General features: G+C 38.9%; 1 pseudogene across 1 annotated transcript; it reads left to right on the forward strand.

The window, feature by feature from the left end:
* The first annotated feature begins 10,536 nt into the window (after nt 1-10,536).
* Nucleotides 10,537-13,168, forward strand: LOC143541288 (beta-glucosidase 18-like; annotated as a pseudogene). The gene is made up of 12 exons (XR_013136736.1): nt 10,537-10,707; nt 10,773-10,839; nt 10,927-10,985; nt 11,075-11,150; nt 11,244-11,318; nt 11,404-11,491; nt 11,570-11,822; nt 11,910-12,025; nt 12,105-12,357; nt 12,454-12,556; nt 12,640-12,748; nt 12,946-13,168. The product of XR_013136736.1 is annotated as a beta-glucosidase 18-like (transcript).

Raw genomic sequence — 13,168 nt, forward strand, 5'->3', positions numbered from 1 at the left:
CATGCTCAATAAGAGCCACCACCACTTTTTGTGTCTGTAAACAAGAAATCCCCAGGATATCTTAGCAGTCACCTCCACACCCCCGAAACCATTGCAGGTCTCAACATCGCAGGTCTCAGGCGCAGCCGAGGAAGAAGAAGATCAAGACGTGGTTCGTTCATCTCGAAAATCCGTGGAAACATCGTCATGGATCAGGTTAGATTCATTTCGTGCTTCGACATTGGCGCCATCCGTGGGACGGCAACGAACTGCCCTTCGATCTTCATCTCGGCTGTCAGATCTCTCCCAAGAAAAACACAGATTTGGAAGTTTACAGAAAAAGGCTTCAAAGCTTGTTCTATTAAAGCTCAAAAAGATCCATAGATCTAAAAAGAGGCTTCCAGATCTGGGCAAGAAGGAAAATCCGTGATTCGAATGATCAGATCTCCGAATCTGTGAATCTGTGATTCAGGATCTCCGAATCTGTGATGGTTTTAAATCTGCTCCGGGCTTCAGATCTGTCCAGATCTGATTTACAGATCTAGGTCTAGATTACAGACCTGGATTTTAGGTCTAAAGTTGCAGATCTGACTCTTAAATTGCAGATCCAGAAGTTACTAGACTTCTGCCGCCATGTACGCACGCCCGGGGGTTCTCACTCCGCAGCCGTGCATGTGCCGCCGCGGAAACCACCATTTGGGTTTTGCGCAAGAGACCTCCGCCATGCACACGCACTTGCGAGTCACCACTCTATCGCCGTGCATGCGCGCATCAGGCTACGCGCCAAAACTGCAAGGTTGGGAATCCTCCTAATATCCCATATGGCTACGCGCCAAGGTTGGGAATCCTCCTAATATCCCATATGGCTACGCGCCAAACTTCAAGGTTGGGAATCCTCCTAATATCCCATATGGCTACGCGCCAAGGTTGGGAATCCTCCTAATATCCCATATGGCTACGCGCCAAACTTCAAGGTTGGGAATCCTCCTAATATCCCATATGGCTACGCGCCAAACTGCAAGGTTGGGAATCCTCCTAGTATCCCATATGGCTATGCGCCAAGGTTGGGAATCCTCCTAATATCCCATATGGCTACGCGCCAAACTTCAAGGTTGGGAATCCTCCTAATATCCCATATGGCTACGCGCCAAACTGCAAGGTTGGGAATCCTCCTAATATCCCATATGGCTACGCGCCAAGGTTGGGAATCCTCCTAATATCCCATATGGCTACGCGCCAAACTTAAGGGTTGGGAATCCTCATACCATATGTTCACGCATCACATATGCTCACGCATATTACACATGCTTACGCATCACATGCTCGCACATGTCACAGTCTACACGCACGCGCACGCAACATCTGCGCGTGGCGCATAACACAAAACCAAAGTCTACGCGCACGTGCATGCAACATCTGCACGTGGCGCGTGACATAAAGTAGCTCGTAAGTCGCCTCACGCGCAGGCTTTATTATTCACAGCTCATAAGACGCCTCGCGCGCAAGCTGTTATTATTCTTACAGCCCGTAAGTCGCCTCACGCGCAGGCTTTATTATTCACAGCTCATAAGACGCCTCGCGCGCAAGCTGTTATTATTCTTACAGCCCGTAAGTCGCCTCACGCGCAGGCTTTATTATTCACAGCTCATAAGACGCCTCGCGCGCAAGCTGTTATTATTCTTACAGCCCGTAAGTCGCCTCACGCGCCAGCTCAATTATTATTCTTATAGCTCATAAGACGCCCCTCGCGCGCAAGCTTTATTACTTTCACAGCTCGTAAGTCGCCTCACGCGCCAGCTCAATTATTGTTCTTAGCTCGTAAGTCGCCTTTCGCGCGCAGGCATTATTATTCTCAAAGCTCGTAAGACGCCTCTCGCGCGCAGGCTTTTATTATTCTTAGCTCGTAAGACGCCTCACGCGCAAGCTTTATTATGCTACAGCTCGTAAGACGCCCCTCGCGCGCAGGCTTTATTATTCTCAGCTCGTAAGTCGCCCCGCGCGCCAGCTTAATTATTATTCTCAAAGCTCATAAGACGTCTCTTGCGCGCAGGCCTTACTATTCTCATAGCTCGTAAGGCGCCTCACGCGCAGGCTATATCATTCTCAGCTCGTAAGTCGCCTCTCGCGCGCAGGCATCATTATTATTTTAGCTCGTAAGTCGCCTCTCGCGCCAGCTTCATTATTATTTTAGCTCGTAAGTCGCTTCTCGCGCTAGCTTCATTATTATTTTAGCTCGTAAGTCGCTTCTCGCGCTAGCTTCATTAGTATTTTAGCTCGTAAGTCGCTTCTCGCGCTAGCTTCATTATTATTACAGCTCATAAGTCGCCATGCGCGCAAGCTCCGTTATTATTATAGCTCGTAAGTCGCCTCACGCGCAAGCTTCATTATTATTATAGCTCGTAAGTCGCCTCGCGCGTAGGCTTTTATTACAACATGTCACCATCATGAAGAAAACCTCTCAAAACTCAAAAGACAATAAAGACAAGGCCAAAGAAAAGGGGAAAAAATCGCCTCACACCTTATAAAGTCCAGCGCTCCACCTAGACGCTTGCGCGCCCAGGAGCAACACTGGACTTGGGGGGCTTGTAGGGGTATGGTACTAAAACCCGGTTCTACGACCCTAAATCTATTATGTTTGGCCTATTTTATCGCATGGACTAATACAATGTTATTGGGCCGAGGGGGTTTTGTGGAGGTAACCCTAACTGGGCTAGGCCCATTAGGGTACCATGATGGTGGCCATGAGACTCTATATAAGGAGGTCTCCACCTCCTTATCATGGGTCATGCTCAATAAGAGCCACCACCACTTTTTGTGTCTATAAACAAGAAATCCCCAGGATATCTTAGCAGTCACCTCCACACCCCCGAAACCATTGCAGGTCTCAACATCGCAGGTCTCAGGCGCAGCCGAGGAAGAAGAAGATCAAGACGTGGTTCGTTCATCTCGAAAATCCGTGGAAACATCGTCATGGATCAGGTTAGATTCATTTCGTGCCATCTCCTGCTCATACCAACCCCCATTAGCGCCTCCTCGCAAATGTTCTTGGCGGGGGATGGTTCGGCAGTCAACTTTTTAACCCAGGCGCCAGTTGGGTTCTTGAAGACACCCACATCCGCAGGCGCAGAAGAGATCGCGCGCATGGTCATGCGGATGGGGATCACACCAGCCCTGATATAAAAAAACCTCTCAGACCAGTCATGAAGGCTCTTGAATGAAACAGTGCAGCACTTGACCTTCTGACTGCGAGGAATAAATGAGAACCAAGAATCTTGGATCTTGGGCTTATAAAAAAATTGAAAGCGACGAGGGGTGGGCTCCTCGCGCTGAGATTTGCACATGAACTCAAAGTGAGTCATGCGCACGAGTCCAAACGGATGGACTTGGGATATATGAATCCCATAAAACCTAAGCAGCGCACCCACAAACCTTGTCATCGGAAGACGAAGGTTGCAGTGGGTGAAAAAATGGCAGTAAAGGGATATATAGCCGGTAGGCGGGTCCGCCGCCGTTTGCCCGGCCGCCGGCAGCATGCAGCCATACTCAGGGAGAAAACCCTGAGAGGCGATAAGGCTGTCAAAGTCGGCCTGCCTCAGTTTGCAGGGGATCTCATCCCACTTCTTCACTGCCTTGGTCCTCCCTACCTCCTCCGATGAGGCCTCAGCAGCCCTCTTCCCCTTGCCGGTCTTCTTCAATGTAGACATTACTAACGATTTCACACGGCGATGGATAGAGGAGATTGTGTTGTCTGAGCTATCAGACATACAACTGTAAAAACGGACAAAGGATGCTTCTGAAGAACAGAGATCTGGAAGCAGAGGACAAGTAATCGGAATAGAATGAAAGAAAGGAAAGCTTCGAATAAACAACAAAGAAGATGAAGAATAAAAACTCTAAGGGCTTGCTTTTATAGGCCCAGGAGAGAGAAAATTTGGTACTAATCGAAGTTCACGCGCCCCCACTCGCAGGTGTAAGCCAACGCGAGCGCGACACGTGTCCCTGACACTGTGTGAGGGGACACGAAAAGAAACAATACAGGTGCTGCCAGAGTTCACGCGCCACCACTCGCAGGTACGAACCAACGCGAGCGCGACATGTGTTCCTGACACTATGTGAGGGGACATGAAAGGCAACTGTAGCACCTCGAGCACACGAAAGGTCTGACACGTCTCCATCACTGACGCATGTCAACAACAACCAACCACGTACAAGGACGATTCGTTTTCAACCAAAAGGATAGAATTTCGCGCACCGATGAGTAATAAGAAGAAAAGACAAACCCTATTAAAAGAGCAACATATTAAGTCTAATATCTATCTTACCTCGCTCGCGCGAGACAACACACACATTAGACTGGGGGGGCTTGAAGAGGTATGTACCCGCCTCAACACCGAGCGAGGCGGGTCAACCCACAAAATATAGACAAGAGGTTTGAAATCAAGATATTATGAAGGCACAAAGCCAAAACATATGCGCATGGCGCATATCACATATGCTCACGCATATCACATATGCTCATGCATCACATGCTCAGGCATCACATATGCTCACGCATCACATATGCTCACGCATATCACATGCTCACGCATATCACATCTGCGCGTGGCGCATCCGCGCGTGGCGCATATCACATGCTTGTGCATATCACATCTGCGCATGAAACATCTGCGCGTGAGAATAAAGAGAAGACCTCGCGCATCCTCAGGATAAGCGCATATCACACATGCACATAATCAACCTCGTCCTTATCCAAATCAGGATTAGGGCAACCTTGATTGTGCACGTCAGACAACCTTCCAGAAGGTATCTTTTTAAGGAATAAGAATATGCTGATGTTGACAGCTGCCAATGAAAGGTGGACAACTCAGCAAAACCCATGTGCTACCACGTGATTATAACCAATGAAAAAGCACCAGGTGTCCCAATGACACGTGGCGCAAAGCAATTGGAAGAGGCCAACAAGGCCCTAATTGGGTCTGAGCCTAATCATTGGAAACCCTAACACTATAAATACCACATCAACTCCACAAGGAAGACACACCCAATTACAGAGTATTCAGCTATATTAAGCAATACACTCCAATTTCCTTACTCTCATATTATTATCTTCTCCTACAAACTCTTATTCTCACACCGGAGGGTTACCCCAAAGAGGACCCCTCTGTCCCTTTCTGAGGGGTAAGTTTACGGTGCTGTTCATTTTGTAGGTGGAAGAACCTAGATCCCATAGAACCATCGGTGGAATAGCATAATCACACCCGAGGAAAGTAGATCGTTTACCAGTGAGTCGATCCACGTTTCTTCAGTAATTTTTTTTGTTATTATTATCTTTTGAATGACCGTTGAGGTAATATTATCATTGGAGGCTTGGGGGTGCTCGATGACTACACCCCTCTCCATCTTCTTTTTTTTTGTCGATAGGGGTGGTGTGGTGTTTCCACCAGGATGGGCGGCATCGCTGGCCACCTCGTGACCACTCTGTCTGACCTTAGAGCATTCACAATTCATTCCCTAAAGCACGCTATCCATCTTTAGAGCATTCATAATTCATTCTCTATTCACATTCATATAATTACATTAAAAATTATAACTTTTTATCTCTCATTTTTAATTAAATAATGTTTTACCTTCATCATTACATTTTCTCTCCTCCAATCACAATAACTTTCAAAAAATATTAAAAAATTAAATAATGTGGATAGTGTATTCCCAAATTTACTGATTAACATTAGCATGTTTTCTATTCTCCACTCACAGCCACCACTATAACTAGTACTTTACCCGTATGCGAGAGTGTGACGACTACATCAATAGAATATTATCTTTCTAATAATATATTTAATATAATAATGACAAAACTATTTTTCTTTGCGCTTTATAAAAAAACATAGCTCATTTTACTTATGTAGGTCCCAAAACAACCACACGAATGGTTTTGCTCTTGATAAAGTGTTGATACGGGTGCGGTAAATCAAATGACCGAACTAAAGATAATATAAAGATAGAATATAATTGAACGATCTCGTTGTCAGCTAAAAGGTTAATAACATTAAACAAGAACCGACCCACCCAAGGTGAGCTCCCCTTGGGTGCATGATTTACACCTTACAAAACACACACAAATAAAGATGATAAACAACATATTTATAGCCTTAACAACATTCTAGAAAATTTCTCGTTGAAGTTAAATGCGTGCCGAAGCTCTAGTCTCGGATCCGGAATTCTTGCCCACTTTAATTATTTACTTAACCAAATATATATTTAACGTGTTTCGTCACATTGATATCGCAAGTCATAATTTGGCCCTACAATCACCCTCTTGACTTATTATATCAATTGTTTAACCGCGTCAAACATCCTCACGAATCACCCGACAAACCGAAACCGCTTTGCTTCAATTCACCCCCTCAAGGTAAGACCCGCCTAATTTAATGAAGGAGTTCTCGCTTTTCTATCCATCTCGGATCTTCAGTAATATAGGCTGAGATGAGCTCGAATATTCACAAATCGATTTCGAATTACCGGATTCAATGATCGATGACAAAACTTACTATTTCATATCCAAATCCAAAGAGTTCGAAGTTCACCGCTCGGATGCAACTTCCCGGACGTCTTGGAAAAATATAAATAATAAGTTTTGAAAACTCGGTCAAACAATGGCGAAACTCGAGCAAATTTGCTCCGGTTGCACCAAGTCTGTTGGTAAAACAAGCGTGATGCAGCTGTGAGCCGACACAAATTCCAACAATTTCGGGTTACGGTACTGAAACTAAACCAAACCTTAACGGCCAATTATAACAAATTAACATATCTAAAAAATCATGTGTTTTCTACGGCTAACCAAAAAGATTTCGGTCATTATCAAATTACGACACCAAAAACAAAATCAAAAAAATAAATTCGTCAACACCCATGTGGTATTCGTCATTTTTGGTTTGATTCATATTTTTATTTGTACGGTAAACCCGACCCGTTTGGTTTTTCGGATCCTTTGATAATAGTAAAATAGTGTATTTTAAGTTATAATCATGTTTCATAGTTGTCCTTTCTTTTAAGGCCCTTAACGGTGTTTAAAATGCTTATTCTATGCTCAAAACGACCTAAAACGAACTACAAGAACCAAACTTGCCAAAAAACTAACCAAGACAAATCTCATAAATATTTTACCAACTATAAAATATATTTTTTGTACATATTTCTTTTAATTATTATAATTTTTTTAATTAATTTATTTAAATTAAAGGTTTTACTTTAATTCAAAAGTTAATCAACCAACTTTAATGCATGTAATTCAATTGATAGAGATTGGTGACAACATCCTAAACTTTTCCTTATAAATACCAGCCCATTCCCACCCATTTTCAGCTGCTCATCTCTTCCTTTCTCTTTAATTTTTGGATTTGTAGAAGCAAATTAAAGTGTTCTTGCTTAAGTTGACTTTAAAACTCAAACGGAACAATTGCTTGTTTTTCAATCCGATTTGAGTAATGTTTTGGGATGTTTTTAGTTTGTATTATTCTTATATATATATACGTTTCATTGTTTTCCTTCTTCAACCTTGGTTGATTAAGGTGCTTATGCCATCATAAGGCACGTCTTTGCTTATTAAAGACTAGTTTGACCTGATTTGGGATTTTTACTCGTTTAAAGTTTCTGATTTTTATTTGAATTTGTTTGCTGGTTATTTGACCATAAGGATTTGTGTAATAAGATGGTAAATATGTACTAACATCACATAATGAGTGGCATAATTGTTTTGCATTAAAAACCATTTCAAAACATCAAGAACATAGTTTCTAATGGTGTTTCAATTCTGGACAGAATTCGATCATCAAATATTGGACCATAACTTAGTCATGAAAAACTGTATGGTGCAAGACCAAAGCCTATGATGAATTTCATTGAGTTGTGGTTCAGTGGTTATATAACTCCGTCTTAATTCATTCGTATGGCTTCTCAATTACTGTTTTAGTTTTAGTACGTAGATCTGTATCAATTGAGAAAACCGGCTGTTTCAGCCTATCTTGAGTCATAATTTGGTGAAAATTTTTAAATGAAAGATGTTCATAACACCCTAATTAAATAGAATGGAGATTAATATATAATTATTATTAATAATGAAAATCTAGAAATTAAAAAGAAAAGAAGATATCTTGAGATAAGATACTATTGAAATTACATATACGTTGTTAAATACATCACATACGCGACTGCATGCAATAAATAATGTCATTGACATTTGTCACAGTCAGTTTTTTATTATGTATGGATTGATGTCAAGGGGTCAAGTAATTCTATAAATGATGACAAATATAAGAATGATTTATAACAAAAGAAAACCTCTAAAATAATAATGAAAAACTAATAAAAAAATCATAACTTAATTTTTAGTAAAAAACGAAAAAATTAAAAACAAAAATATGTTTTCACCGTCTTTCTTGTTTTCAAAAACATAACACAATGTTGTGGAGAAAAAGATTATTGTGTCTTTTTATTTATCATCGTGTTTTGTGTTTATTTTTGTCATTAATTGTGTCTTTTTTCCTTGATATTGTGTTATATTACGTTCGGGATTGTGTTATATTTTGCGATATATTATGTCTTTTTATATTATCATTGTGTTTGTTGTTTATTTTTATCATCGTGTTTTTTTTGTCAGCATTGTGTCTTTTCATTGTCGTTTTTATATATATTTTTTGGAACGGGAATAACTGGGGAAACATTTTAGTTTTATTTTTTTTGTTTTTTATTTTTATTTTTATTTATGATTTTATAATTAATTTTTTTGAATTTTTTTTACCACAAATCATTCTCACACTTCTCATATTTATCTCTATTTGTATTTTAACTTTTCTCTTGTGTCAAAAGTTTAAAAACTTTTAAACAAAATTTATCATTTACACCTAGACATTATCAATTCTCTTTGTAAAGATCTCAATTTCTATTGTTTCAAATGACCTTTAAATTTAATGGCTAGGGGGTGGCAGTGGTCATCCAGCTCCCTCCCCCCCTCTCTCTTTTGCGCTTTAGCGCTACTTCGTTGTGTTTCTAACGACTCCTAAACCCTTACAATGGTCACCCAGGCCCATCTTTCAACCATTTTTTATATTTTTTATTCAACTAAAATAACTAACTTATTTTCAAATTTAAAACATAATATTAAATTAAATAAATAAAAATAAGATAACATAAAATTCATAATAAAAAAATACATCATTGAAAAAAATAAACATAAATTAAAATACTAAGTTCGTGATATATAAAAAAATTCCTCCACATCGGATTCGTCGTTGTTGGTATCGGAAACTAGAAGCGCAAGTGCGCAACCGCAATTGGAGCGTAAAACATGGGATGATGTTTAAGAAAATCCCACATGGCAACGTGACTGAAACCTCTATTTGTCACTTGGTTTTGTTACTAACGATGTGCCTCTAAATATGATTCGGTATTGGGTCTCACTACACATGCAGCTATGTACAATTAGTGAAATCTCATAACCTTCGCTTTCAAATCCTTTAACTTTGAGCAAACTTGATGTTTGGTACGACCGGGACGACCAAACTGATTTTGAAAAACGTCATGAACCGTTGTCCAAAAGTTGTTTTGTTGTTGCGCACGTTGTTTTGGTCCATCACATGTATCCAAGCCATTGTCAAAGCAACATCTTCATCGTCGGTCCAGGGATTTGGGCCATTTGTTGATTGATTATTTTAAGTGAGACATGAGAGAAAATTAACTGAAAGAGTGAAATTTTGTATCGGTTGAATAGGGATTGAATTTACAGGGTAAATTTACCGTTGGAGGTTTTAAGTGTGCTTGGCGATTACAGACCTCTCTTATTATTATTATTATTATTATTATTATGATGATGATGATGACAAGGGTGGGGCGGTGTTCCTGGCCGGGTGGCACCGATGGCCACTATGTGACCACTCTGTCCGCCCTTAAAGCATTCACAATTCATTCTTTATCCACATTCATATAATTACAATAAAAATCATAATTTTTCTCTTTTATTTTTAATTACCTAATTTTTTATACCTTATCATTATAATTTCCCTTTTCCACTCACAACCACTTTCATAAAATATTAAAATTAAATAGTGTGACAGTGCATTTCTAAATTACTAATAAATAGTAGCATTTTCACTACTCTCCACTCACAACAATATTTGCAAGGGGGACCGGACTACCTCTGACTTAACATAATTTTTTTTTTAAATTGGCCATCCAGCTTTGATAGGGATTTAGTTGATTTTCTTTTTCTTTTTTTCAATCCTAGAGCTCTACTCTCAATATTTTATTTCACTGATTGCAAATTATCATGTAAGCAATTTTAAGATGCAATATATAATTATGTATCACGTACGCATCAAATCTTCATCATATCTTATAAAAGAAAAAATAAATCGTAAAATACTGAAAGGATAAATATTAAAAATGATAAAATCTATATGTGAGTGATGGATTGAGCGGAATTATGTTGCTTATATAAGTTCTGATTTTTACCTGGATTTTATTCAAATCTATTGAGATTAGGAGAGCAAGTTTTAAGAGATGGAGTTAAATTCAGTAGCAGTTTATCTTCTTTTTGTCTTTTTTGCTTCTTGTTGGATTGCTGAGGCTTCCATCAATGCCGATGAGCCAAGATTTAATCAACATGACCCGATCAAAAGATCCGATTTTCCACCCAAGTTTCTTTTTGGAGCAGCCACTTCTGCTTATCAAGTATTATGAATTGACTCCTCATTTTTAAATCTATTTTCACCTTAAAAACATGCAATTGTTTGCAGATTGAAGGTGCTTATCTTGAAGATGGAAAATCTGTCAGCAATTGGGATGAATTTTATCATTCCAAAGGTTAGTGTCATATATGCTTATTGGTGGTGTTTGATCAATTAATTTATACGTCATTTTTTTTGTAAAACCGACGCCATTGGTTATTAGGATGTTCAGAAGATGGTGAGAATGGAGACGTTGCAGATGATCACTACCATCTGTTCATGGTATCATTCTTATACATGCTCTGCATTGTTACTGATCAGAAACAATTTTTTTTATTTTTTAATAATTATTCGATCTTGGTTTTATACAGCAAGACATTGATATGATGCATTCTCTTGGATAAAAAGCATATCGGCTTTCGATATCTTGGACTAGAATTCTACCAAGTAAACTTTCTAATATTAATGCCTTAATTCATAATTCATTTGTTTAGAATATAAACATTTTAAATTATATTGCATTTGTAATACTTCTTTTAGACGGGAGATTTGGTGAAGTTAATCCTCTGGGAGTCATGTTCTACAATAAGATCATCGATAATCTTATACTTAAAGGTTAAATAAAACTTGTTTTCTTTAAATGAAATACAAAAGAAAAAAAAAACTATTCTGGTTTTATTAATAAGGCGAAATTGTACAGGAATAGAGCCATTTGTGACAATTCACCATAATGATTTCCCTCAAGTACTCGAGGAAAAATACGGCTCTTGGCTTGACCCACAAATGCAGTATGTTTGAATGTCTATATAACCTTCAAAACCTACTGATATTGCGTGTTTGGGTTATTAGTAACACTTTCCTTGCAGGGACGATTTTATACATCTTGCAGAAACTTGTTTCAAAAGTTTTGGAGACCGCGTGAAATATTGGATCACTATCAATGAACCAAACGTGCTGGCAGAGATGGCTTATGAAAGAGGGTCGTTTCCACCGAACCACTGTTCGCAGCCTTTTGGCAACTGTCTAGCAGGCAATTCTGATGTTGAGCCTCTTTACGCTATGCACAACATGTTATTGGCCCATGGCAAGGCTGCAAAGTTATATCATGACAACTTTCAGGCAATTAATAATCTTTTACTTTTTATTTCATAAAGTACTTATTATTTTTAGAAGTTAGATGCATAATCTCTATACTTGTTCTTGCAGCCAACACAAGGTGGATTGATAGGACTAGTTGCAAATTGTTTCATGTTTGAGCCACTTACAGACAGTTATTTAGATCAAAAGGCTGCAGAAAGAGCCATGCTCTTCAATGTTGGTTGGTAGTATTCTAAACCATGCCTAAATATATCTTTTTTAACAAAAAGAATGAAAAAGTTCAAATATTTTTAATCCAAACAGGTCACTAGATCCGCCTATATTTGGCGACTACCCTCAAGAAATGCGTGAATATCATGGAAATGAATTACCAACATTCTCCCAAAAGGAAAAGGAATTCATGAAGAATAGTCTTGATTTCATTGGGATCAATCATTATTCAGCTTTATATGCTAAAGACTGTACTAATTCTAGCTGCACAGACACTGCTAATCGCGCAATCAAGGGTTTTGTGGAAATTATCGGAGAGCGTAATGGTGTGCCAATCGGTGATCCTGTACGATACTGATTCTTTTGCAAGTTCATGTGATGCTTATGTTTGTTTTTTTCTTATTTCAATTAGTATAAAGGTGAGTGATTTTGAATTTCACAGACATCAATGGCAAGATTTTTTGTGGTCCCTAGAGGCATGGAAGAGATTGTTAATTATATGAAAACTAGGTATAATAACACACCAATGTTTATCACTGAAAATGGTTAATTAGTTTTCTCACAATCAACGCATGTTAAGTATGTAATATTGTAATCCATATTACTATATCAATGAGTTTTCTTTCAGGTTATTCATCACCAAATATTCGGGATGTACGAGTTGAAGATATTGTGAACGATTTCAAGCGAATTGAATTCCATCAGAAATATCTTGCTGCTTTAGCTGAAGCCATAAGGTACGGTTGGTATACTTTGACAATAACAAACTTTTGTTTTCTTTTTTGTAGAAATTGATCTTTTATTAAATTGACTTTATTTAGAAAACAACATAAGGTCATGGCATTAAGTCTCGAAAATGTTAGTGTGATTTCAGTACATGCATGACATTAAGCATGAAAGGATAAAGGGGATTGAATTTTACTTTGAATAACAGGAATGGTGCCGATGTTCGTGGCTACTTTGTATGGTCATTGATGGACAACTACGAATGGAATTACAGGTACAATGTTAGATTCGGATTACACTATGTAGACCGCAAAACATTTGACAGGATACCCAAATTGTCAGCAAAATGGTACCAAGATTTCTTGACGAACAACAGCCTGGTTGATCCTTCATCAAACAGAAGTCGCAAATCACTACTTACCTCTTACTGA

This window comes from Bidens hawaiensis, unplaced genomic scaffold (assembly GCF_021521415.1).
Source record: "Bidens hawaiensis isolate Kalapana, Puna unplaced genomic scaffold, B.hawaiensis_p1.1 tig00012479_1, whole genome shotgun sequence".
NCBI classification, from domain to species: domain Eukaryota; kingdom Viridiplantae; phylum Streptophyta; class Magnoliopsida; order Asterales; family Asteraceae; genus Bidens; species Bidens hawaiensis.